Genomic DNA, 14,615 nt, shown 5'->3' with positions numbered 1-14,615 from the left:
AAGCCACACTCAAATCGACCACACTAAAACAAACTAAAACAAATCCCGACCACACTAAAACAAAGCCCCACCACACTGTAACAAAGCTCAAAGCTCAGCCCACACTAAAACAAATCTGACCACACTATCTCAACCTCAGTCGCTAAACAATTTGAATGTCTTGTCCTAAATGTGGGCCTTGGTATTAACGCCCAATTTACACTAGTGGGAATGTATCACCCTCCCTCCGCCTCAACATGTGCTCTTAGCCAATTGTATGACTTGCTATCTACGATGCCAAATCTGAATTATTCATTTTGGCTGATCATAATCTGGATTGTTTAATGCCAGCTTCTGATAGGCTGAAAGATATCTGCATTGAGCTAAATCTAACTCAGCTGTAAACTGAACTAAACTCGCCCCAACTTTAAACACCCTGAAAAATTGACTCTAGAGATTATTTTGACAAACACCTCTCATAAGTATAAAGCCAATGGAAATATAGCTAATTTGTTCAGTGACCATTGTCTCGCTGCCTGCCGAAGAGATGAAAAACTACCTAAATCTCGCCCTCACATTACTACAAAGACACATTTTAGGAATTTTAATGAGCAACAATTCTTGTCTGATCTGGGATTGTGTGAATGGGGGGGTTGAGTTAGATATCTCTGACTCAAATCAGGCCCTAAATTGTTTTACTTCATTGTTTAACTCTATTGCAGATAAGCATGTTTCGTTCAAGAAACTAAGATTTAAAGGAGAGAGCTAATCCATAGTTCACGCATGAACTATCAGAGGAACTTCAGGAGACAATTGTAACTTGGGATAAAGCAAGTCTGACTGGCAGTCCTTCAGACACTTGAGAAACAGATGTCTATCTCTGGTTAGAAATGGAAAAAAAAAACATACTTCTTGAACTGTGTATCTGAGAACGGTGGGAATCCAGCGGCCTTCAGGAAGGTAGTCAAATCTCTGAAACAAAACCTAACACAACTAGCCCAGATTTCCCAGCTAGCCCAGATTACCCAGCTAGCCCAGTTAACACAACTAGCCAAGATTACCCAGCTAGCCCAGCTAACACAACTAGCCCAGATTACCCAGCTAGGCCAGAACACAACTTTACCCAGCTAGCCCAGCTAACACAACTAGCCCAGATTACCCAGCTAGCCCAGCTAGCCAACTAGTTGTTTCAAAATGGAGGTCACCAACAAACGTTTTCAATGCTGCAAGAGCGGTGTTTAATTTTGCTCCCTTTCGGGACAACGTGGACCGTCTGGTCATTCAATGTAGCAACTGTTTGCTTGTAGAGGACTACAGAGCTGAAGTGGGCTACTCTTAGTAAACCAGTAGTGAACCTACACACGCTACTGGGGAATCCATGCCCACCTACTTTCTCTTCTATTCCAGTAGCTGGAGTCCTTTACTTACCTCGGGCCGGATTACAGAGATCGATACATTCCCAGATACACATTTCTAATTTTCACTGAAGTACTAACTGCCTTATTGAAGAACAATTTTTTTTAAATCCACTGCTCACTTGATCCCTTTTTTGCTTTCTGCACCGCTTATTGCAGAATCATTAGCATATATGTTTTACTTGACAATTGTTTCTGGGGTTATCCCCACAAAGGCGGAGGTCCTTCTGACTTGAAAAGCTACCTTCCGTCATTGTAAATAAGAATTTGTTCTTCAACTGGCTTGCCTAGTTAAATAAAGGTTAAATAAAATTTAAATTAGACATTGGAACTGTAACCTTAGTTTCCACTCACTGACCCCAAAAATTGTGTTATGAAATAAAACAAATTCTCAATGACATCCAGTATCTTCAGAAATTATTCAGACCCCTTGACTTATTCCACATTTTGTTAGGTTACAGCCTGATTCTAAAAATGGATTAAATAAAAACTATTCCTCAGCAATCTACACGCAATACCCCATAATGACAACAAAAATAAATCTAAAAATCTAAAGAAATACCTTATTTACGTACGTAATTATTCAGACCCTTTGCTATGAGACTTTGAAATTGAGCTCAGGTGCATCCTGTTTCCATTGATCATCCTTGAGATGTTTCTACAACTTGATTGGAGTCCACCTGTGGTAAATTTTATTGATTGGACATGATTTGGAAAGGCACTCATCTGTCTATGTAAGGTTCCACAGTTGACAGTGCGTTTCAGAGCAAAAACCAAGCTATGAGATCGAAGGAATTGTCCGTAGAGCTTCGAGACAGTATTGTGTCGAGGCACAGATCTGGGGAAGGTTACCAAAACATTTCTGCAGCATTGAATGTCCCCAAGAACACAGTGGCCTCCATCATTCTTAAATGGAAGGCGTTTCGAACAACGAAGACTCTTCCTAGCGCTGGCCTCCCCAGCCAAACTGAGCAATCGGGGGAGAAGAGCCTTGGTCAAGGAGGTGAGCAAGAACCCAATGGTCTTTCTGACAGAGCTCTAGAGTTCCTCTGTGGAGATGGGAGAACATTCCAGAAGGACAACCATCTCTGCAGTACTCCACAAATCAGGCCTTTATGGTAGAGTGGCCAGACAGAAGCCGCTCCTCAGTAAAAGGCACATGACAGCCCGCTTTGAGTTTGCCAAAAGGCACCTAAAAACTCTCAGACCATGAGAAACAAAATTCTCTGCTCTGATGAAACCAAGATTGAACTCTTTGGCCTGACTGCCAAGCGTCACGTCTGGAGGAAACCTGGCACCATCCCTACAGTGAAGCATGGTGGTGGCAGAATTATGCTGTGGGGATGTTTTTCAGTGGCAGGGACTGGAAGACTAGTCAGGATCGAGACAAAGATGAACGGGGCAAAGTACAGAGAGATCCTTGACAAAAACCTACTCCAGAGCACTCAGGACATTGGACTGGAGTGAAGGTTCACCTTCCAACAGGATAACGACCCTAAACACACAGCCAAGACAACGTAGGAGTGGCTTCGGGACAAGTCTGTGAATGTCATTGAGTGGCCCAGAGTGCCTGGGGTGGCCCAGGCGGACTTGAACCCGATCGAACATCACTGGAGATACCTGAAAATAGCTGTGCAGCAATGCTCCCCATCCAACCTGACAGAGCTTGAGAGGATCTGCAGAGAAGAATGGGAGAAACTCCCCAAATACAGGTGTGCCAAGTTTGTAGCCTCAAACCAAGAAGACTCGATGCTGTAATTGCTATTTAAAAAATTATATATATATATATTTTTTCTGCCATCTTTTTCAAGATGGAATTTGTATTTTATTTAACCTTTATTTAACTAGGCAAGGCAGTTGAGAACATATTCTTGTTTGCAATGACGGCCTACCCCGGCCAAACCCTAACCTGTACGACGCTGGGCCAATTGTGTGCCGCCCTATGGTACTCCTAATCACAGCCGGTTGTGATACAGCCTGGAATTGAACCAGGGTTTGTAGTGATGCCTCTAGCACAGAGATGCAGTGCCTTAGACCGCTGTGCCACCAGGGAGCTCAACTAAGGTTTCAAGTGTAGGGTCAACTCAGGTCAGCATTTCAGTGTAGAGTCAACCAAGGTCAGCATGTCAGTTTAGGGTCAACTCAGGTCAGGGTTCCAGTGTAGGGTCAACTCAGGTCATGGTTCCAGAGTAGGGTCAACTCAGGTTAGGGTTTCAGTGTAGGGTCAACCCAGGGTAGGGTTTCAGTGTAGGGTCAACTCAGGTCAGGGTTTCAGTGTACGGTCAATTCAGGTCAGGGTTTCAGTGTACGGTCAATTCAGGTCAGGGTTCCAGTGTACGGTCAACTCAGGTCAGGGTTCCAGTGTAGGGTCAACTCAGGTCAGGGTTCCAGTGTAGGGTCAACTCCGGTCAGGGTTCCAGTGTAGGGTCATGACAACAGATACTTGCTTTCTATGTGTTTCTACTGGTGCAGTTTAAATGTGCCTTTGCATCATTAGCACCATGTTCTCCATTGCTGTACCACTCATCCCATGTATATTATGTCGTGTCTTTACTATCATTGACTCGAAGACTTAGTTTTATCAAAGATTCTCTGTAATTAGTATTACGCGATTAGACTGATTAATCATGTAACCGTAATTACTAGGAAGTCGGGGCACCAAGGAAAAATATTTAGATTACAAAGTTATCATTTCCTAAAATAACTTTTCAGATATTTTATCTGATCAATTAGTCTTTGAATTCATGAATTATTTACTTTACCTCACGTTAGTCTCATTCCAAACGTCGTAAATTGTTGGTTATCTGCACAAACCCAGTCTTCACTATGAGTCATCCATACATCAATTGTCTTAAATCATTTATTTATTACTAATTTAGTAATTCACAGAAATGTCTAAACAAACAAACAAACAAGGTAAATGTGGTTACAAGAAATGATAGGAGAATGTGCCTAGTGGGCTAAAACCGGCATGGTGGCTTGTTAGATTAAAGGGAAAGTGGGGGTCGACTAAGAAGTCACTACAGAGTGATAATTATAACAATTAAAATGCTAATCCTTTGCACATGAATGCTCACTCTTTCGGGAACAATTGCAATCAATATATATATTTACGCTCAGTGTGTCGTCTTGATCGCTGGTGAAAAGTTAGTTTCTTTTGTAGAATTGTCCGTCTCTCGCCCTCTCTCTCTCTCTCTCTTGGTTAGAGTGGATAGTTCAGAGTGACATTCATTAATTTGTTATAGAATGGATGTTTTGGCGGTTGTCGTTCTTCGCGTTCAATGATACTGAATTCCTAGCTGCAGATGAGTAATTAATATCAAAGACTTGTTCTTATTCTGCCGGTATCGATAGTCTAAGAGTTTAACAACGTGGTATGGTTAAAAGATTCAGCAATGGTCTACAACCTTTGTACTCCCGTGATTGAGAGAAACATGGTCTGCAACCTTTAGCCATCTCAATAAATGAGGTAAGCTCGGTCTGCTGATCGAAAACCAGAGTGGGGGTTTAATTCGAAAGGGCCGAAAAGGTCTGTCCCAAGATGTCTGACCCTAACTGGGCTCAGGGGCGGTCCTCTGATTTAGTTCAAATCAAAAGGGAATTGTATTTTTCTTCATTAAACAGTCGAAAATCATATTACACCATTATTCAAACAGTATCATACTCACTCATTCATCTCATACAACAATTAGATGTAAACCTCATATCTGAGGCTATTATACAAACAGTATCATACTCACTCATTCATCTTATACAACAATTAGATGTAAACCTCATATCTGAGGCTATTGTATAAACAGCGTTATGGTAATGTGGCCACACCGTCTCCCATGAGCTTCCCCAAGTTGTGACAAACGGACCAGTTCGTAGCTGGATTCTTCACCGATCTTTTATACTTTCTCCGGAACATGAAATTTGTTCGTACCTCAAGTTCTGTGAGGTGGAAGGAATTCCTTTGCTCTCTATGAACATATACTGTCTCTATACTGTGTGTCCATGAGGAGATCCTCAGGAATTTACAACGTCTCTCTGACCACAGCAACCTAGTTGAAGGAGGCAAGGGGGAGGCAGGGAGAGGGGGATGGGGCTTGCTATACCCAAAGAGGCCAACGTCATGACAATTAGCTAACTCTATGGATTACCAAAATCCTCACGAACAAAACGTATTGCTACATGACATCTTCTCTGTCTCCTGTCTCATATATCCACTAGCTTCCGTTGATGCTGTCTCCTGTCTCATATATTCACTAGCTCCCGTTGATGCTGTCTCCTGTCTCATATATTCACTAGCTCCCGTTGATGCTGTCTCCTGTCTCATATATTCACTAGCTCCCGTTGATGCTGTCTCCTGTCTCATATATCCACTAGCTTCCGTTGATGCTGTCTCCTGTCTCACATATCCACTAGCTTCTGTTGATGCTGTCTCCTGTTGGTGCTGTCTCCTGTCTCATATATCCACTAGCTCCCGTTGATGCTGTCTCCTGTCTTATATATCCACTAGCTCCCGTTGATGCTGTCTCCTGTCTCATATATTCACTAGCTCCCGTTGATGCTGTCTCCTGTCTCATATATCCACTAGCTCCCGTTGATGCTGTCTCCTGTCTCATATATCCACTAGCTTCCGTTGATGCTGTCTCCTGTCTCATATATTCACTGTCTCCTGCTCCCACTAGTTGATGCTGTCTCCTGTCTCATATATCCACTAGCTCCCGTTGATGCTGTCTCCTGTCTTATATATCCACTAGCTCCCGTTGATGCTGTCTCCTGTCTCATATATCCACTAGCTTCCGTTGATGCTGTCTCCTGTCTCAAATATCCACTAGCTCCCGTTGATGCTGTCTCCTGTTGGTGCTGTCTCCTGTCTCATATATCCACTAGCTTCCGTTGATGCTGTCTCCTGTCTCATATATCCACTAGCTCCCGTTGATGCTGTCTTCTGTCAATGCTGTCTCCTGTCGATGCTGTCTCTTGTCAATGCTGTCTCCTTTCTGCATGGCTTTCCCCCCCCTCTATATTCCCTTCTCCTCCACACAGATGATTACTGCACTTACCATGCTAACAATCTAATCGAGTTTCAATCACGTAACCGTGCCAACCCAATCGACTTATCTGATGAGAGGCTATAGCACCACTCAGGTTGGCTCTGACATTAATCACAGAGAGTACAGATCTGGGTTAGTTTGGAGACAAACAGTGGAGTGTCTCGCTCCTGGAGCTAATGATAGGCAAAACCATCAGAGAGAAAAACGGTTGATTTCTCTCTTAGTCACAAAGCACCCGATATCTCAAGTCACTGACAGCACGTCTAACTGTTCCTTGCCAATGACCTAGAAGACTGGAGGCTCTGCTTTAAGCACTGATGGTAAGATCATTTATGGTGCTATATGGGACCTTAACCTTTAACCCCTGCCCTTATCCTAACCTTAACCATTTAATGTGTTCAAAGTCACTAGGATCCTAAATAGCAATGACCGTAGATAACACATTTTGCTCGGAGCACTGTAGATTTAGTCAGTTCTTGCTTGGTTGTATGTTCTGACTAGAAGCAGAATGGTAAGGTACTGCAGCTGCTCTGGGCACTGAAGTAGACTTTGAGTCTTTGGTCCCGGGGTGGGATTAGTCACGTTGTTGTTTGTTGTTGTTGTTGGTCAGATGTTCTGTTCATCTCTCAGAGGCCAGAAGCTCCTCCTCTTTCTCATCACTTCATCCCAGATGAGTGTTACTCATCAGGTGCAAAACACCAGGGTAGAAAGTACAACTCCAATTTCACTATTCCAAAGACCTAAGTCTTTTAGAATGGCAGATTCTCATCTGATTAGGCTTTGACACTGTAAAACTGCTCCACTCATTCAGACCCTGGCTAAACTTACTCATCAGGTGTTAAAACACCATGGGAGAAAGTATGACTCCACCCTAAGGAGTTACACGCTGAGGACAGATGCTTTCCTATGACTTTAGAGTTGCAACGCTTCCTGAATTACTGATTGCCAAGTTAATTGACTATATTAGCGTCACTACAGTACACGGTTCGAATCCAGGCTGTATCACATCCGGGCCGTGATTGGGAGTCCAATAAGGAGGCGCACAATTGGCCCAGCGCAGTCCGAGTTTTGCCCGTGGTAGGCCATCATTGTAAATAAGAATTTGTTCTTAAACTGACTTGAGTAGATAAATAAAGGTTAAATAACAAATATAATAAAAATATTAAAATGTCAAATCTACGAGGTCCAGAAAAACTGCTGGTTTTCAATTCTACCCGATAATTAATTGCCCCCCCCATTGGTGTCCCAGGTCTTAAACAGGCACTGATTAGAGGGGAAGAATGTATAAAAGCAGTGGAACTGTCTTTCAGGTCCAGAAGGAAGTTTGAGGGCCCTATATATTCTCCATTGTGTTACTGTAAAGTGGTTGAACTGGATCAGATGATGACTGGACTGGAGTTCTGTATTCTAGTGTCCACAACAGCAGTCGTCTAGTTTGGGAAATGGTTAGAGCTCTTCTAAATCTTTTGCACTCCATAAAGATGTCGGCCCTATTCAGCAGAAAGCCTTATACATTGTTGAATGCAACTCTGAAAGCCACGGTCTGGCTCTGTGGTGCTCATCTTCATATCCACACCAACCACTGTTCTTATGATGAGGCTTATAATATGCTCTGTCTCTCTGTCTCAACATTTCAACTATAGATATAAGGAACTGTTAATATCAACATTTCAACTATAGATATATAGAACTATTTTTAAGAACATTTCAACTATAGATACATATAACTGTTTTTTTATCAACATTTCAACTATAGACATATAGAACTGTTTTTATCAACATTTCAACCATAGACATATAGAACTGTTTTTATCAACATTTCAACTATAGACATATAGAACTGTTTTTATCAACATTTCAACCATAGACATATAGAACTGGTGTGTATTTAGTAAGATCATTCTGAGATGATCATAAGACGTGATTAGACACGCTTGTGACAGGTTTTAAAATGCATTATAACTGCATGGTGATAATTCATTTAAAATGGATGCTGATTAGATGAGCAGCTTCCCAAGCTGTGCTGTATTTTGTTATTCATTTAAACACACACACACACACATACACACACACACACACACACACACACACAGAGCCTTCTGAGACAGTCACCCTTACATCCCAAGGTTTCAGGCAGACTCAGAGAGGCTAGGACTGATGGGTGAGTGTGCTGTGTGCTTGTGGCGTGTGTGTGTGTGTGTGTGTGTGTGTGTGTGTGTGTGTGTGTGTGTGTGTGTGTGTGTGTGTGTGTGTGTGTGTGTGTGTGAGTGGTAAATAACCTCCAGTCTTGCCTGCTCTGATGCCATGTCCAGCTAATATAATCATTTAACCTCTTTGCTTAGCACATATTAGCATCCTCATGTCATGTTTTGTAGGGTTTCCTGTAGTGGTTTCAGGTAATTAAGACAGATGACCAGTTTGAGTGGAACGACAGACCGACTTTATTTATTCATGCATGTCTTTTTAATATTCTGCGATGTATACTTAATATTGATGCTTTTAATTCTTACCCTGCCTCTGTTGTTTTTATTCATGAGCTACATTTATTTCCATAAACATTTAGCTTGATCAACATGCAGTTCCATCAACATGTAGTTCCAGTTCCATCAACATGTAGTTCCATCAACATGTAGTTCCATCAACATGTAGTTCCATCAACATGTAGTTCCATCAACATGTAGTTCCATCAACATGTAGTTCCATCAACATGTAGTTCCATCAACATGCAGCTCCATCAACATGTAGTTCTATCAACATTTAGCTTGATCAACATGTAGTTCCATCAACATGTAGTTCCATCAACATGTAGTTCCATCAACATGTAGTTCCATCAACATGTAGTTCCATCAACATGCAGCTCCATCAACATGTAGTTCTATCAACATTTAGCTTGATCAACATGTAGTTCCATCAACATGTAGTTCCATCAACATGTAGTTCCATCAACATGTAGTTCCATCAACATGTAGTTCCATCAACATGTAGTTCCATCAACATGTAGTTCCATCAACATGCAGCTCCATCAACATGTAGTTCTATCAACATTTAGCTTGATCAACATTTAGTTCCATCAACATGTAGTTCCATCAACATGTAGTTCCATCAACATGTAGTTCCATCAACATGTAGTTCCATCAACATTTAGTTCCATCAACATGTAGTTCCATCAACATGTAGTTCCATCAACATTTAGTTCCATCAACATGCAGCTCCATCAACATGTAGTTCTATCAACATTTAGCTTGATCAACATTTAGTTCCATCAACATGTAGTTCCATCAACATGTAGTTCCATCAACATGTAGTTCCATCAACATGTAGTTCCATCAACATGTAGTTCCATCAACATTTAGTTCCATCAACCACATTGCGTATAAAAATAGAACGTTATACTTTGGGGAAGTTGTCAAACAACACTCTGCTAGACAGTCAGTTCATTAGTTTCAGAGCTGTGGGGGAGCAGTCATTGAAATGTAGTCCCCTGCTGTTGAGCTGTTCTGCTTGAAAAGCACAAGGATGTTCGTTTTTAGCGTTAGCTTAATTTGCCCTTCCAAAGTCGTTACGCTTCAATCAAGGAGATTTAGATTCAAATTGGATCTTAATGTTTATGTTTGCATATTCTCCCTCCCATTATCATAAACAACGTCAACAAAAGCATTAGAATCATTTCCTTCTTACTTTTGTTACAAATATCAATTGGCTTTGAAAAACCCCATCATGGGCTCCATTTCATCTCAAAACAATTGTCATCCTGTGTGGCTCAGTTGGGTCCTGGTTTCCATTCCAGCTGAAGCCACATAAACAGAAGTATGATAACAACTCACAGTACTGTTAGTCACTTAGGGTAAAAGTGTCTGCTAAATAACGTAGATTGTATTTGTATACATTACCTAACCCATCTACCTAACAGCTCTTCTGAGAAGTTGGTATAGTGTGGAACACTAACAGTTGGTATAGTGTGGAACACTAACAGTTGGTATTCTTATGTGTGGAACACTAACAGTTGGTATAGTGTTATTGGAACACTAACAACGTTGGTATAGTGTGGAACACTAATATACAGTTGGTATAGTGTGGAACACTAACAGTTATTATAGTGTGGAACACTAACAGTTGCTATGTATAGTGTGGAACACTAACAGTTGGTATAGTGTGGAACACTAACAGGTTGGTATAATCAGCAGAGTGTGGAACACTAACAGTTGGTATAGTGTGGAACACTAACTGTTGGTATAGTGTGGAACACTAACATATTGGTATAATGTGGAACACTAAAAAAAACAAAGTTGGTATAGTGTGGAACACTAACAGTTGGTATAGTGTTTTAACACTAACAAAATCAAAAAGTTGGTATAGTGTGGAACACTTGACAGTTGGTATAGTGTGGAACACTAACAGTTGGTATAGTGTGGAAAATACTAACAGTTGGTATAGTGTGGAACACTAACAGTTGGTATAGTGTGGAACACTAACAGTTGGTATAGGCAAATGTGGAACTTACTAACAGTTGGTATAGTGTGGTAAGAGCATTGGCATGGCATAATTAAGCAATAAGGCCCGAGGAGGTGTGCTATATGGCCAATTTACCACAGTGAAGAGCTGTTCTTATGCATGACGCCTAGGAACAGACTGCCTGAATACAGCCCTTAGCCATGGTATGGGTTAACTGGCACCCTAGGAACAGTGGGGTGCCTCTATGGGGTGCTGGGGTTATAAACTGGTTACTGGTCTAACGTGGGGTTAATTCTAGGAACAGTGGGTTAACTGGTCTAGGAACAGTTTCCAAGTAACTAGTATGTTTTGTCATACCTGAGGCATACGTTCTGATATACCACAGGAACTTTTGGTCAGCCAATCAACATTCAGGTCTAGCTGGAACCACCCGGTTTATAAAACATTTATTCACTCACTAAAACTGGAAGTCACTTTGAATAAAAGCATTTAAAAAAATGCTATGTAATATTTGATTTGGAACGTGGGTGGGGACACGGTGTAGAGAGGCTGTTCAGGAACTCTGGTCTAACCCTGCCAAATCTCATTTACTTATAACAGGTTTAGGTCTAGGAACAAAAGAGATGGGTTAGGTCAGGAAGACTATTGAAAAAGCATTCCAGGTGAAGCTGGTTGGAACAGTGGGAATGCCAAGGAACAGTGGGTTAACGCAAAGCTGTCTTCAAGGCAAAGGGGGTGGGGTGGGTTAACTGGTCTACATTGAAGAATCTAAAATCTAGGAACATATTCAAAACAGCATTCTAGGAACAGCAAAAATACATATGGTCTAGGAACTGGGTTATCTCTTTAACTTCTAGGAACTGGGTTATAGATAATTATGGTGTCCTGTTTTATTTTACCTTTATGTAACTAGGCAAGTCAGTTAAGAACACATTCTTATTTACAACAGTGGGTTAACTGCCTAGGAACAGTGGGTTAACTGGTCTAGGAACAGTGGGTTAACTGGTCTAGGAACAGTGGGGTTAACTGGTCTAGGAACAGTGGGTTAACTGGTCTAGGAACAGTGGGTTAACTGGTCTAGGAACAGTGGGTTAACTGGTCTAGGAACAGTGGGGTTAACTGGTCTAGGAACAGTTGGTTAACTGGTCTAGGAACAGTGGGTTAACTGGTCTAGGAACAGTGGGGTTGGGTTAACTGGTCTAGGAACAGTGGGTTAACTGGTCTAGGAACAGTGGGGTTAACTGGTCTAGGAACAGTGGGTTAACTGGTCTAGGAACAGTGGGTTAACTGGTCTAGGAACAGTGGGTTAACTGGTCTAGGAACAGTGGGTTAACTGGTCTAGGAACAGTGGGGTTAACTGGTCTAGGAACAGTGGGTTAACTGGTCTAGGAACAGTGGGTTAACTGGTCTAGGAACAGTGGGTTAACTGGTCTAGGAACAGTGGGTTAACTGGCCTAGGAACAGTGGGTTAACTGGTCTAGGAACAGTGGGTTAACTGGTCTAGGAACAGTGGGTTAACTAGTCTAGGAACAGTGGGGTTAACTGGTCTAGGAACAGTGGGTTAACTGGTCTAGGAACAGTGGGTTAACTACCTGTTCAGGGGCAGAACGACAGATTTGTACATTGGCAGCGTGGGGATTTGATCTGGCATCTTTTCAGTTATTAGTCCAACAGTCCAACACTAACCACTAGGTTACCCTGCTAATTTGATTTCCTCGGACATCGACCTCATGGGGTTAACCTGTCTCTTCCCCTCCAAGTGGATTTAACAAGTGACATCAATAATGGATCATAGCTTTCACCTGGATTCACCTGGTCAGTCTGTCATGGAAAGAGCAGGTGTTCATAATGTTTTGTACACTCAGTGTATTTGTTTACATTGTTCTGCCGTGGACACTATAGGTAGCTGTATGTCATTGTTCTCTGTGACAGAGAGTCCTTTATTGATTCATGCAAAATAGTTATTTTTCCCATGTTCAAATGCAGTCGTACAATGGTTTTGGTAGACACACACATTCAAACACACACGCACAGACACAGACTCAAACACTCAGAGTACGCACGCATGCACACACACACACACACACCAGTTTTCAGAACAAAATTCTGTAATTCGCTGAGGAGTTGCTGCTGCTGCTATACAGTTGTCTCCCTGTACTCACAAAGCAGTGTGTGTGTGTGTGAGTGCGTGCGTGCGTGTGTGCGTGTGTCTGTGCGTGTGTGCGTGTGTGTGCGTGTGTGTGTGTGTGTGTGTGTGTGTGTGTGTGTGTGTACCCCATAATGTCACACAGACAAATTAATCACTAAAGACTTAAAATGGCCCAAACACACACGCACAGTCATGAAGAAGGAACGACGATGCCTATTCCCCCTCCCCTTCAGAGGTTGAAAAGGTTTGGCACGGGTCCTCAAATCCTCCAAAAGGTTCTACAGCTGCACCATCGAGAGCATATTGCCTTGGCTGCATCCTTGGCTCAGCTCCCTGCCATCCAGGACATCTATATGACATCTATATCATGTCCCCTTCTCCCTACATCCTGTCCCCTTCTCCTATACATATCCACCTCCATCACTCCAGTATCCCTGTCTCCTTCCCCCTATACATATCTACCTCCATCACTCCAGTATCCCTGTCTCCTTCCCCTATACATATCTACCTCCATCACTCCAGTATCCCTGTCTCCTTCCCCCTATACATATCTACCTCCATCACTCCAGTATCCCTGTCTCCTTCTCCCTATACATATCTACCTCCATCACTCCAGTATCCCTGTCCCCTTACCTCTATACATATCTACCTCCATCACTACAGTATCCCTGTCTCCTTCCCCCTATACATATCTACCTCCATCACTACAGTATCCCTGTCCCCTTACCTCTATACATATCTACCTCCATCACTCCAGTATCCCTGCACATTGTTAAGAGGCCAAACACAGAGACCATAATGTAAGTTACACATTCATATTCTCTTGATCATTTAATAAGATACAATCAATTTAATTTAGCCACTGGCTCCATAATGTTTTCAACAAATGAAATAAGATAGATTGCATATCCTCTCTACTATGTTGCATAGAATAAAAGGTATTCACCCTAACCATGGTATTCACCTAAACATGGTATTCACCCATAATCATGGTATTCACCTAAACATGGTATTCACCTAAACATGGTATTCACCCTAAACATGGTATTCACCTAATCATGGTAGTATCAAACTGTCAAAAGGTATTCACCTAACCATGGTAGTATCAACCTGTCAAAAGCCCTGTGTGATGATAGAGTTGCTGTATTAATACAGAACGATATCATCATGTAAACATTAGACCTCAGTGCACTTATTCAGCCTCCGGCTTTAGATGGCAGCAATATCTGATCTGTCGTTGAAAATATTCACTTTTGGGATAATTGAACATTAAAACATTAAAATCTATTAGCTATATTCATTAGTTATATCTCCCATGGGGGTGGGGGTTGTGGTAGTTTGGAAACAGACTGTATTTAATTTGTTGATGCACAGTGACAAGATGCACATGGTTGGAGTTTATCATTCCATGGGTCTCTCCTCAGGCAAATTAACACAATTCTGGTTAAAAACATTTTTAAAAATGTGCAAAAAACCCCCAAAAAAACATTAGGCTCTTTTTTTCTGGTGTGTTTTAATCTGTATTTACTTCCTGCTTTAAAAGCCAAATACACAGGTTCACTTTGACTGTGTATGCAT

Source organism: Oncorhynchus tshawytscha, linkage group LG02 (genome assembly GCF_018296145.1).
Source record: "Oncorhynchus tshawytscha isolate Ot180627B linkage group LG02, Otsh_v2.0, whole genome shotgun sequence".
NCBI lineage: Eukaryota > Metazoa > Chordata > Actinopteri > Salmoniformes > Salmonidae > Oncorhynchus > Oncorhynchus tshawytscha.
Note: the sequence above shows the minus strand (reverse complement) of the source record.